This window comes from Emys orbicularis, chromosome 8 (genome assembly GCF_028017835.1).
Source record: "Emys orbicularis isolate rEmyOrb1 chromosome 8, rEmyOrb1.hap1, whole genome shotgun sequence".
NCBI classification, from domain to species: domain Eukaryota; kingdom Metazoa; phylum Chordata; order Testudines; family Emydidae; genus Emys; species Emys orbicularis.
The window spans coordinates 69,891,428-69,906,075 of NC_088690.1; positions in this window are offsets into that span (position 1 = coordinate 69,891,428).

Here is a 14,648-nt window from a genome sequence, read left to right on the forward strand (position 1 = left end):
ACTCTATTAGTCTGATAATATCAACAAGAGATGACATAGAATCACTCATTAACATGAAGATGCTTCCGAAAGCACCAGAGCACTCACGGGCAATGAGGGGCTCCTCTCCTCTACAAGTCCCTCACCTGCTGTGCTCTGTCTCACTGGCGAATGGCGTTTGTGTTTCACATTGAAGCTAATTTTCTACATCCCAATGAGAGTCATGCCACATGCGTGAGACTTATGCAATGAAAGAGCATTAGCAGAAAGTGTGGTAGTTGGGGGTCCTAAATGGGGATTTAAGAGACTCTGTTTTCTGCAAATTCAGGGACAGGCAGGCACAGAACTCCAGGCCAGCTCCTCCTCCTTCCTCTGCCTTCTTATTCCAAGTGTTGTGACAAAGTTCCTCCTCTATCTTGGTGGGTCCTGTGCTTATTGGCGGATTTTCTTCCCTCAGAGATTCACCATGTGGGTTGGGGAACAGCCCAGAGACCTTCCCCTCTGGAAGAACCCACAGTCCAGGTCAATTAGGAGGTTTGGGGGGAACCCAGGCCAGCCCTCTACTCCGGGTTCCAGCCCAGGGCCCTGTGGACTGCAGCTGTCTATAGTGTCTCCTGTAACAGCTGCATGACAGCTACAACTCCCTGGGCTACTTCCCCATGGCCTCCTCCAAACACCTTCCTTATTCTCACCACAGGACCTTCCTCCTGGTGTCTGATAATGCTTGTGCTCCTCAGTCCTCCAGCAGCACACCCTCTCACTCTCAGCTCCTTGCGCCTCCTGCTCCCAGCTCCTCACACTCGCACCACAAACTGAAGTGAGCTCCTTTTAAAACCCAGGTGCCCTGATTAGCCAGCCTTAATTGATTCTAGCAGCTTCTTCTTAATTGGCTCCAGGTGTCCTAATTAGCCTGCCTGCCTTAACTGGTTCTAGCAGGTTCCTGATTACTCTAGTGCAGCCCCTGCTCTGGTCACTCAGGGAACAGAAAACTACTCATCCAGTGACCAGTATATTTGCCCTCTACCAGACTCCTGTACCCCACTGGTCTGGGTCTGTCACAGTGTGTAAAAGGAGACATCAAAGGCTACAAATAGAGCTGGGCCTAATTTATTGGTCCAAATGTTCTTTCCCAACAGAAAATGTCTTTCTGACTAAATGTCAATTTTGGTGAAAACCAAGCCATTTCATCAGAAAATTTTTGGTTTTTCAATGATAATTTCAAAAGCAGAATACTTTTGGCAAAAACAAAATAAAGAATTTATCACCGTTATCAAAATTTTTCATAGGGAAAATATCATTTCCCAGCCTGCTCTAGTGATAAGACTCCCCTGCTCAAGTGATAAAAGATGCACCTGAATTAGGAGTGAAAAACATAGAGGTGTGCACACAAAATGAGTAATATCAGCTTGACATACTCAACTTTTACTCTGGGGTGGCTGCTCCCAAGTGGCCAGATATCATCCACTGAAAGCTCCTGTGTGATCCATGTATTTCCAGTGGAGTTATATTCATAGACAGTGGAGAGCCAGGTGTTAGTCTGGCCCAGTGCTTGCATCTGATGTATGCAACAAAACCAAGGTGTTTGGATACCTGGGCCCAGATCAATTTGTCTCATGATCAATACTGGCACACTCCCTTGCCCCATTGTATTTTTGCTCTCAGCATCCAGCCTTCACATTTAAGACACACAGGAGTTAATACACACCTGAAAGCACCCTATAGCTTTCCACCTTCAGAGGCCAGGCCAGCAAAGTGCAATCTATGCATTTATTTTGTTCCCTTTTGAGTGAGAGCAAGACCATGTCTCCCGAAATAAAACACAGCACATCATCAGTGTAAGTCTTCCTTGTCAATTAACCTTCAATACGACTGGATCCAGCTCCTGTGCTAAAAAACAGTTGGAGGGGCGGGGGGAAGGCAACACTTCTAACACCAGCGGCAACTAACCCACCTCAGATACATGGCTGCTGCAAATAACTTGACGGGGATAGATTGTATTGCTAAGGAAAATACAGAGGGACAAATTCATGGCTTCCCAGATTTCAAGGAAGCAGCTGAAGGTGGCCATGATATAAGAAACAATTCCTCCCATTCTTCACATTGGAGAGGAAGGGCTGCAACCCACAGAATGAGTGTAGAGTCTACTCTTAATTCCTTTGTTGTTCACTTGCGATATGGGGGCATCCATGCAATTTTGGACCTCAGGAGGCTCCTAAACCACTTAGATGTGTTTGAATTTTTTTATCCCATGTCCCTAACCCAAGGCACCAGAAAGAAACAACTGGATAGAGTCCTGAAGTCTATAGCAGCAGCACTTACACCAGGGGCTTTCCTGATTCCAGTGTACTTGCAAAGAGCTCCTCTCCATAGAATCATAGAATATTAGGGTTGGAAGGGACCTCAGGAGGTCATCTAGTCCAAACCCCTGCTCAAAGCAGGACCGACCCCAACTAAATCATCCCAGCCAGGGCTTTGTCAAGCCTGACCTTAAAATCTCTAAGGATGGAGATGCCATCACCTCCTGAGGTAATCCATTCCAGTGCTTCACCATACTCCTAGTGAAAAAGTTTTTCCTAATATCCAACCTAGGCCCTGAGACCATTGCTTCTTGTTCTGTCATCTCCCACCACTGAGAACAGCCTAGCTCCATCCTCTTTGGAACCCCCCTGGAGGTAGTTGAAGGCTGCTATCAAATCCCGCCTCACTCTTCTCTTCTGCAGACTAAATAAGCCTAGTTCCCTCAGGATCTCCTCATAAGTCATGTGCCCCAGTCCCCTAATCATTTTTGTTGCGCTCCACTGGACTCTCTCCAATTTGTCCACATCCCTTCTCTGGTGGGGGGCCCAAAACAGGACGCAATACTCCAGATGTGGCCTCACCAGTGCTTAATAGAGGGGAATAATCACTTCCCTTGATCTGCTGGCAATACTCCTACTAATGCAGCCCAATCTGCCGTTAGCATTCTTGGCAACAAGGGCACACTGCTGACTCATATCCAGCTTCGCAACCACTGTAATCCCCAGGACCTTTTCTGCAGAACTTCTGCTTAGCCAGTCAGTCCCCAGCCTGTAGCAGTGCATGAGATTCTTTCGTCCTAAGTGCAGGACTCTGCACTTGTCCTTGTTGAACCTCATCAGATTTCTTTTCATAGAATCATAGACTTTAAGGTCAGAAGGGACCATTATGATCATCTAGTCTCACCTCCTGCACAACGCAGGCCACAAAATCTCACCTACGCACTCCTGTATCGAACCACTAACCTATGTCTGACCTATTGAAGTCCTCAAATCATGGTTTAAAGACTTCAAGGTGCAGAGAATCCTCCAGCAAGTGACCCGTGCCCCACGCTGCAGAGGAAGGCGAAAAAACCCCAGGGCCTCTGACAATCTGCCCTGGAGGAAAATTCCTTCCGACCCCAAATATGGCGATCAGCTAAACCCTGAGCATGTGGGCAAGACTCACCAGCCAGACACCCAGGAAAGAATTCTCTGTAGTAACTCAGATCCAACCCCATCTAACATCCCATCACAGGCCATTGGGCATATTTAACGCTAATAGTCAAAGATCAATTAATTGCCAAAATTAGGCTATCCCATTATACCATCCCCTCCATAAACTCATCAAGCTTAGTCTTATCAAGCGGAGTGCTCCAAGGGTCAGTCCTGGGGCCAGTTTTGTTCAATTTCTTCATTAATGATCTGGAGGATGGCGTGGACTGCACCCTCAGCAAGTTTGCAGATGACACTAAACTGGGAGGAGTGGTAAATACGCTGGAGGGTAGGGATAGGATACAGAGACAAATTAGAGGGTTGGGCCAAAAGAAACCTGATGAGGTTCAACAAGGACAAGTGCAGAGTCCTGCACTTAGGACGGAAGAATCCCATGCGCTGCTACAGACTAGGGACCGAATGGCTAGGCAGCAAAGCACCTAGGGGTTACAGTGGACAAGAAGCTGGATATGAGTCAACCGTGTGCCCTTGTTGCCAAGAAGGCTAACGGCATTTTGGGCTGTATAAGTAGGGGCATTGCCAGCAGATCGAGGGATTTGATCATTCCCCTCTATTCAACATTGCTGAAGCCTCATCTGGAGTACTGTGTCCTGTTTTGGGCCCCACACTACGAGAAGGATGTGGACGAATTGGAAAGAGTCCAGTGGAGGGCAACAAAAATGATTAGGGGGCTGGAGCACATGACTTATGAGGAGAGGCTGAGGGAACTGAGATTGTTTAGACTGCAGAAGAGAAGAATGAGGAGGGATTTGATAGGTGCTTTCAACTACCTGAAAGGGGGTTCCAAAAAGGATGGATCTAGACTGTTCTCAATGGTAGCAGATGACAGAACAAGGAGTAATGGTCTCAAGTTGCAGTGGAGGAGGTTTAGGTTGGATATTAGGAACAACTTTTTCACTAGGAGAGTGGTGAAGCACTGGAATGGGTTACCTAGGAAGGTGGTGGAATCTCCTTCCTTAGAGGTTTTTAAGGTCAGGCTTGACAAATCCCTGGCTGGGATGATTTAGTTGGGGATTGGTCCTGCTTTGAGCAGGGGGTTGGACTAGATGACCACCTGTGGTCCCTTCTGTGACAATGCGGTTCTGGCGGAACCCAACTGAGAGTGCCAACTCAGGACAAATTGCTCAAACAGGGCAGTTACAGCCCAAGGCTGGGGTTTTTCCACCTCTAAGGCAAACCAAACCAGCCAGACTAAGAGGACTTCGGTCTCACCCCACTGGCTAACCGCAAGTCTCACAAGCAATCTCCTTAGGCACTCCAGTTTCCCAGTATCACCACCAGTGCCACTCGTTATGGGGACAAATGGTTATGAAAACCAAGACCCCAGTAAAAGAAAAAGGTTCTCCTGATCCCAAAGGACCAAGCCCCAGACCCAGGTCAATATACAAATCAGATCTTACCCACAAATCACGCTGTTGCCAATCCCTTAGAATCTAAAATCTAAAGGTTTATTCATAAAAGGAAAAAGATAGAGATGAGAGTTAGAATTGGTTAAATGGAATCAATTACATACAGTAATGGCAAAGTTCTTGGTTCAGACTTGCAGCAGCGATAGAATAAACTGCAGGTTCAAATCAAGTCTCTGGAATACATCCCCCGCTGGGATGGGTCCTCAGTCCTTTGTTCAAAGCTTCAGCTTGTAGCAAAGTTCCTCCAGAGGTAAGAAGCAGGATTGAAGACAAGATGGAGATGAGGCATCAGCCTTATATAGTCTTTTCCAGGTGTAAGAACACCTCTTTGTCCTTACTGTGGAAAATTACAGCAAAATGGAGTCTGGAGTCACATGGGCAAGTTCCTGCATACTTTGCTGAGTCTCAAGGCATATTTGCCTTCTCTCAATGGGTCCATTGTATAGCTGATGGTCCTTAATGGGCCATCAAGCAGGCTAGGCAGAGCTCACACCAGTTTGTCTGGGATGTCACCCAGCAGCATAGCATAAGTTTGAAATACAGACAGTATAGAGCCAATATTCATAACTTCAACTACAAAATTGATACACACATATAGACAGCCTAATCATAACCAGTAAACCATAACCTTGTCTTAGACACCCCATTTGACCCCCTTTATACAAGATTTGGGTGCCACTACAGGACCTTGGTTGCAACAATGATCTATATGGTCCCAGATTATATCAATAACGTCACACCCCCAACGCAAAATTGATGCAGGAAGGGATGACACAAACATCACTGACTGCATCCCAAGAGCTCCCCATCCTTGGGTTTGTCTCACTACAGCTAGTATTGGGGTTAGAAGCCATATTAGAGTATAACAGAAATGGTTTATCAAAATTATGTTCAACAACATGATTGAACCTCTTTACAAACTCAAGGTAAAACTTAGTTAGAACAATAGTGGATTGGATCTGCTCTTGCAGCATGGTTCCTGTATGTCTCATGTGATCTTGCCAAGAGCTAAAGAAAACAGCTACTTTATCCATACAAGTTCTGGCAAATGTTTGGAACCCAATTAACATTAAATCAATGTAGATATTAATGATGTTCATAGTACATGAATCTTGGCATTTAGCTGTGAAAGCAATATGGTAGTGTGCCTCGGTTTCCCTTTTTATACAGCACATCAGGTCTGGAATGTCTTTTCCCCTGTGAAAAGTTCCAAGACTGTTTACAGGCATTACCTGTGAAACACCAGTATAACAAGGCCTTTTAACATAACGTGTGTTCTCATGTATTCCTTTTAACATGTTCAAGGGATTTTCCAACAGATTAGGAACATTGTACATTCTTACAGTTCTTGGTACTAGCAACACATTAGTTACAGAATCACCATTAGCATTAACAACAAATCCATTGCAAGTGTCCATCTACAATCATGGTTGTCATGCCACAGCTTTGGCTCAATACCATTGGAATTTGGGCATTTTAGGGTTAACCTGTTGCTTCCCTTTGCAAAATTCAGTTTTCTCTTTCCTCCTTGTCCTGCAGGATCAAACCCTGATTTCTCTTGCTTAACAGAATTCACTGGCTGATGGGGTGGGCTCTCTGTGCTAACAGCTATTAGCAAGTCCTTCCTCTCCCAGCCAGGCAAGTAATTTGCATTACCACAGACAGGAGCCAGTCCACCAGTTTTCATATCCTTAACTGCTATCATTTCCAAGGCTGGACTCTGTCTTAAAGAGATACCACACAAATCCAAAGAGTCTGAGGGTGAGAGTTTGCTTGCTCTCCCCTGCATCCTCAAGCATTCGGCCATAAAACTGTTCTGCTTTGAAACACCAGTAACCAAATCTGTCCTCAGACCCTGAAGCACAGACTGCTCACTTAACGAATTAGCATGGAGACAGTCCTGTCCCAACACCATTGTCTTCCCAACAAGCTGGCCACACACAGCCACTTGGTTATAGGGCTCCTCAACTTTCTTAACAGCTCTTACTCCACCTGAGACTTTCTCAAAGCTACCCACACTGGATCTTTCGAAAGGAAAGTCAGTGGATCCATTCACAACAGAAAATTTCTGGCTGTTAGGAACTGAAACTTCCTTGATTAAATCACTCTCACACCCTTCAGTTGCAGGGAACTGCTTGCACAGATTACCATGAGGATTCCTTTCCCCAGGAGCTTTTCTAAGCAGCAAATCACCCCTCACAGAAATTTTGCCCTTACCCTCTTCACCTAGGGCTTGCTCTAAAGGAACACTTCCCTGAGCAACAACAGACTTTTTCTGGGTCTTACTTACATCCAGGATCACCTTTGGTCCATCAGGCAGATTTCTACACAATCCCCTTTCAGGCAAACCCATAGACTTCCTAGATAAAAGGTTAGAAACATTTCCCTTCCCTTTGCCACACACAAGTTCAGGAATCCTTTCCTTCTTGCTACAAGTTTCCACACCATCAGTAGGTAACACAACCAAATCACCTTCATGCTCTCCTTGTGCCCTGGCTAGGGTATTACCCTGATTAGACAGAGTTGCTACACCCTTTACCAACCACACATTAGCAATAGGCAAAATATAAGCACCAGAATTGTCTGGTCTCTGGGATTTTGCTAAGACACTAACTGGATGCAACCTAGTTACAGTGCCATTCTCCCCAGCAGACACAGACTTAGGACCATTCCCTTCCTGGGCTTTAGTTGAATTCAGAACCAACTCTGAGACAACTGCACTATTCTCAACCATCACAGGCTGAAAGGCACCTTCTGTCTGCTCCACAGACAAAGAAGAGCTGGAGACACCTTTTTTACCAGACACACAGCTCGGGATTTCATTTCCCTTGTCCCAGCACACAGGGCTGTTCACAGACAACTGCTTGGAGACTGAGGTAGCTTCCTCCATAGGCAAGTCAATACCCCTGACAGATATAGGCACATTTCCTTCACTATCAGTATTCTCCACACAGGAAACAGGTAAGGTATAGGGACATTCATTTTCCACTATCCCTGCCTTCCCAAACTGCTGACTAGACAAAGCCATTAGCTCACAAGGCTGCCTTGGCTCCTCCAAACTTTTCCTGCCTTCCTCTCCTTTGTCCCAGCACACAGGGCTGATTACAGACAAAGACTGGGAGAGTGGGGCAGCTTCCTTACCAGGCACCTTGCCACTCCCAACAGATAAACTGCTCTTCTTACTACACTGAGCCACTGCCAGCAAATCACAGTTACCCTTTTCAGGTTCACTTTTACAAGCTGTACTAGCCACCAATGCATCAGCCATTAAAAATCCACCCTTTCCTTCCTCAGTTAGGGCTTCCACCTGACCATCCACTTTAATCTGCTCCAGAGAAACATTTTCCTGCCCAATAAGATTTTGCTGCTCTTGATTTAACTCCAGATTCACTTCTGAGACACTAGACCGACATTCAGAAACTTCATTTACAGACAAATAGCTCTTCTCAGACAAACCTTTGGAGCAACCCTCCCCAGGCCAATCATTGCCCACAATAGACAGAGGTTTAAGATCATTCCTGTCCTGTGACTGACTACCTGGACTGAACAAAGCTTGAACATTTTCCCCAATCAAAAGATCTTTAGGCAATAACTTCCTTACGCCAGCTATAACCTCATGCTTAGCACCATTCCATTCAAGGTGGATTCTGGCTAAAGGCACACTTACAGTAAACTCATAGAGGACTACAACATTCACACTCTGATTTGGTAAATAATCTTCCTCTTTGACAAGATCTGCTTTAACAAGAGTGATGTTAGAAGCCATAATTTGCCCTAAACAGCTTTTACCATTGACTTTTACATTCTCTGTGAATTTTTCACTACCACTCCCATATAGAGCATTGGCACAAGTTATGGAGCCACCCTCTACTGAACACACAGTAAAAGCATTTACATAAAAGGTGGCAGTATTGGGGTACATTTGGTTACACCCAGACAACTGCTCCGAGTTATACAACATACCAACATTGTTATAAACTGGACTTTCAAGAGGATACAATTTCTGCTTTTCTTCCCTTGCTTTTTGGACTTGGAGCTGAAGTCTTTGCACTTTTGCCTCAGCTTCTAGTTCCTGCAATCGAATTTCTGCCAGTCTTTGTTCATGCTCAAGTTGCAGTTTACTTGCTGCCTTTTGCATTCCAATTGCTTCTGCAGCTTCTGTGGCATCTCCTGCCTTCTGATTACTGGCCATTAACAGATTTCTCAGTTCTTGATTTGTAGCTTTCTTTCTAAAGCTTATCCCCTTTTCTGAACACAAATCTTTCAGGGCTTTTTTGTCAAGGCCCTCATATGCTCTTTGCTCAGCCATTGCAATTGTTCTTTAACCAACCAAACTCTCAATCCCAAAATTCAAATTTGGATAGCGTGGGGTTCTGACCCAAAGCCTAATTGACCTGGTTCTGTGGATCCTGCCAACTACGCCACTGTGACAATGCGGTTCTGGCGGAACCCAACTGAGAGTGCCAACTCAGGACAAATTGCTCAAACAGGGCAGTTACAGCCCAAGGCTGGGGTTTTTCCACCTCTAAGGCAAACCAAACCAGCCAGACTAAGAGGACTTCGGTCTCACCCCACTGGCTAACCGCAAGTCTCACAAGCAATCTCCTTAGGCACTCCAGTTTCCCAGTATCACCACCAGTGCCACTCGTTATGGGGACAAATGGTTATGAAAACCAAGACCCCAGTAAAAGAAAAAGGTTCTCCTGATCCCAAAGGACCAAGCCCCAGACCCAGGTCAATATACAAATCAGATCTTACCCACAAATCACCCTGTTGCCAATCCCTTAGAATCTAAAATCTAAAGGTTTATTCATAAAAGGAAAAAGATAGAGATGAGAGTTAGAATTGGTTAAATGGAATCAATTACATACAGTAATGGCAAAGTTCTTGGTTCAGGCTTGCAGCAGCGATAGAATAAACTGCAGATTCAAATCAAGTCTCTGGAATACATCCCCCGCTGGGATGGGTCCTCAGTCCTTTGTTCAAAGCTTCAGCTTGTAGCAAAGTTCCTCCAGAGGTAAGAAGCAGGATTGAAGACAAGATGGAGATGAGGCATCAGCCTTATATAGTCTTTTCCAGGTGTAAGAACACCTCTTTGTCCTTACTGTGGAAAATTACAGCAAAATGGAGTCTGGAGTCACATGGGCAAGTTCCTGCATACTTTGCTGAGTCTCAAGGCATATTTGCCTTCTCTCAATGGGTCCATTGTATAGCTGATGGTCCTTAATGGGCCATCAAGCAGGCTAGGCAGAGCTCACACCAGTTTGTCTGGGATGTCACCCAGCAGCATAGCATAAGTTTGAAATACAGACAGTATAGAGCCAATATTCATAACTTCAACTACAAAATTGATACACACATATAGACAGCCTAATCATAACCAGTAAACCATAACCTTGTCTTAGACACCCCATTTGACCCCCTTTATACAAGATTTGGGTGCCACTACAGGACCTTGGTTGCAACAATGATCTATATGGTCCCAGATTATATCAATAACGTCACACCTTCCAACCCTGATATTATATGATTCTATGTCTTTTTCCCCCACTGCTTCCCTTGGAAGGCTGTTCCAGAACTTCACTCCTCTGATGGTTAGAAACCTTCATCTAACTAATTTCAAGTCTAAACTTCCTGATGGCTAGGTTATATCCTTGTGTCCACATTGGTACTGAACTTAAATAATTCCTCTCCCTCCCTGGTATTTATCCCTCTGATATATTTATAGAGAGCAGTCATATCTCCCCTCAGCGTTCTTTTGGTTAGGCTAAATAAGGCAAGCTCTTTGAGTCTCCTTTCATAAGACAGGTTTTCCATTCCTCGGATCATCCTAGTAGCCCTTCTCTGTACCTGTTCCAGTTTGAATTCATCCTTCTTAAACATGGGAGACCAGAACTGCACACAGTATTCCAGATGAGGTCTCACCAGTGCCTTGTATAACGGTACTAACACCTCCTTATCTCTACTGGAAATATCTCACCTGATGCATCCCAAGACCGCATTAGCTTTTTTCACGGCCATATCACATTGGCGGCTCATAGTCATCCTGTGATCAACCAATACTCCGAGGTCCTTCTCCTCCTCTGTTCCTTCCAACTGATGCGTCCCCAGTTTATAACAAAAATTCTTGTTATTAATCCCTAAATGCATGACCTTGCACTTTTCACTATTAAATTTCATCCTATTACTATTATTCCAGTTTACAAGGTCATCCAGATCTTCCTGCATGATATCCCAGTCCTTCTCTGTATTGGCAATACCTCCCAGCTTTGTATCATCCACAAACGTTATTAGCACATTCCCACTTTTTGTGCCAAGTTCAGTAATAAAAACATTTAATAAGATTGGTCCCAAAACCGATCCTTGAGGAACTCCACTGGTAACCTCCCTCCAGCCTGACAGTTCACCTTTCAGTATGACCCATTGTAGTCTCCCCTTTAACCAGCTCCTTATCCATTTTTCGATTTTCATATTGATCCCCACCTTTTCCAGTTTAGCTAATAATTCCCCATGTGGAACTGTATCAAATGCCTTACTGAAATCGAGGTAAATTAGATCCACTGTGTTTCCTTTGTCTAAGAAATCTGTTACCTTCTCAAAGAAGGAGATCAGGTTGGTTTGGCACGATCTACCTTTTGTAAAACCATGTTGCATTTTGTCCCAATTACCATTGACCTCAATGTCCTTAACTACTTTCTCCTTCAAAAAAATTTCCAAGACCTTACATACTACAGATGTCAAACTAACAGGCCTGTAGTTACCCGGATCACTTTTTTCCCCCTTTCTTAAAAATAGGAACTATGTTAGCAATTCTCCAGTCATACGATACTACCCCTGAGTTTACAGATTCATTAAAAATTCTTGCTAATGGGCTTGCAATTTCATGTGCCAGTTCCTTTAATATTCTTGGATGAAGATTATCTGGGCCCCCCGATTTAGACCCATTAAGCTGTTTGAGTTTGGCTTCTACCTCGGATGTGGTAATATCTACCTCAATGTCCTCATTCCCATTTGTCATCCTACCATTATCCCTAAGCTCCTCATTAGCCTCATTATTGACTGAGGCAAAGTATTTGTTTAGCTATTGGGCCATGCCTAGATTATCCTTAACCTCAAATCCATCCTCAGTGTTTAGCAGTCCCACTTCTTCTTTCTTTGTTTTCTTCTTATTTATATTTATATTTATATATTATTTATTTATTTATTCTTCTTATAGAACCTTTTATTACGGGTTTTAATTCCCTTTGCAAGGTCCAACTGTACATGGCTTTTGGCCTTTCTCACTTTCTCCCTACATGTTCTGACTTCAATAAGGTAGCTTTCCTTGCTGATCACTCCCATCTTCCACTCCTTGTAGGCTTTCTGCTTTTTCTTAATCACCTCTCTGAGATGCTTGCTCATCCAGCTTGCTCTACAATTGGTCCAATCCTCCCATTTGTCTAGGTCACTCTGGATCCTATCCCTACGCTCCAGCGTATCTACCTTTCCCCCAGCTTAGTGTCATCCGCGAACTTGCTGAGGGTGCAATCCATCCCATCATCCAGATCATTAATGAAGATATTGAACAAAACCAGCCCCAGGACTGACCCCTGGGGCACTCCACTTGACACCAGCTGCCAACTAGACATCGAGCCATTGATCACTACCCGTTGAGCCCGATGATCTAGCCAGCTTTCTATCCACCGTACAGTCCATTCATCCAATCCATACTTCTTTAACTTGCTGGCAAGTATACTGTGGGAGACCATATCAAACGCTTTGCTAAAGTCATGAATCCATCTGGCAGCAGCAGAGAAAATCCCCCTAATCCTCATGCAACAGGCAGACTTTCCAAGACAAACTGCTTTCCCTTTGGATTTTCAGCCTTCCCCTGAGCAGTCACAAAGGTGCTAGGAGCACTTATTGCAGCTTTTCAAGCTAAAGGGGCTGCAGGTCCACCCATTCCTTGATGACTTGCTAACCGGAGCACACTCCAAGGAGAGAGCTGTTTAGGATACCAGGGCCAGCCTGCACATTCTTAATGTGCATGGTTTCACTGCATGTGGAGAGCAGCCATCTGATGCAGAACAGTGTTCGTCCCTAGTGGGAGTTCTAGAACACAGCCCGGAAAGGACAGCGACTGCAGAAGAGAGACAGCAAAAGTTGTTCGCTACTATTCATACTGTACACGAAAGCCCCTAGGCTTATGGGATTGTTGGGCATGAGGGGCCCATGTCTAGATTTCCTGGCCTGGGCCAGAGTGTCTATGCGAGAACCCCCAGAGTAAATTCCTCACTTTACCCCCCAAGAATATTGGCTAGCTTGGACAATGGGGTCATAGTCCACAGAAAGACACTAAATCCATTTAACTGGAGGAATGCATCCCTCAGAGTCCAAGAAGAAGCTGCCAAAAGACCATGATAGGCCAGACATTCTTGGAAATCATGGTGGTTCATTTCCAAGATCTATTAGGCCTCTAGCAGGCATTAGCAGTGACAGACACCACAGCCAAGGAGGGAGAATTTCATGCCAGTTATAGAGGAAACTCTTAGGGATGATTCTCATTTATACTCATGCCCCATTGCACCATTCAGGAAGTGTAAAGGGGCTTTAAAGTGGGCCTATATTACAGGCGGTTATGGTAGCACAGCTTATTACCGACATTGCCAGACACTTTCCATTATATGACCCTGTTTTCAGTTGCTTATAACTTTGCCACTATGTGGGGTCTGGGCACCTGAACAGCGAGCAGGGACACTATCTCTGTGGTGCTCTCAATGACCCACCCCTCCTTGCCAGGCCAAGGCAGTATAGAGGAGGAAGCTGCCTGATTTGAATGCAAGGAGGTCAAGACCCAGAGCTATGGACGGGTGGGGGGAATAGATTGGACAAGGAGCCTAGGGGGCAGAGACTGGGACTGGTGGCTGGCAGAGAGGGAGAGGAATACTCGGAGCTGCAGGAGATTGGGACTGGCTGGGCAAAAGGATTGAGACTGTGAGCTGGGGGGGGGGAGACGGGCTCCCTTCTTTAATTACAGTCTTTAATTACATAATCACAGGCTATTTTTTCCACAAGACCCCCTGCCCCATTTTGGGCAAAAGATGGACCTGCTCTGGGAATGATTCAGGGTTGTGCAGTGAGGGAGGCTATAGTCTGTATGTAAGGGGACTGTTGCCCCCTTACTAACATTCAGTGGGGGTGTTTTGGTTGGCTAGCTCCCAGCACTAAAAGGGGAAGGGTCGATGGCAAATCAGGAGCCTGAGACTGACAGTCCCCAGGAACAATGGGGAGAGGCCAATGCTCCAGATCAGCCTGATTGACAGGCTAATCAGAGGGTCAGGAGGCCAGGGAGGTCCCGTCCTCCGTGTGAGTTGGAATTGCCGGGGTCAGACTGAGTGGGGCCGAGCTAAGGAGAAAGCAGGGGCCCAAGCTGAGCTGGAGAGCAGAACCGTGCCAGATCCAGAGGGGCCAGAGGCGCAGCCCCAAAGCCAGAGCACAGCCAGGAGAGAGCAGGGGCCTGAGCTAAGTTGCTGGGAGCAGAGCTGCAGCCCCAAAGCCAGAGCACAGCCAGGAGAGAGCAGGGGCCTGAGCTAAGTTGCTGGGAGCAGAGCTGCAGCCCCAAAGCCAGAGCACAGCCAGGAGAGAGCAGGGGCCTGAGCTAAGTTGCTGGGAGCAGAGCTGCAGCCCCAAAGCAGAGTCACAAAAGCAGCCTGCAGAGCAGACCTGCCCTGGGAGGAGAGCTGCAGCAACCTGAGCCAGAGGGGCCAGAGAA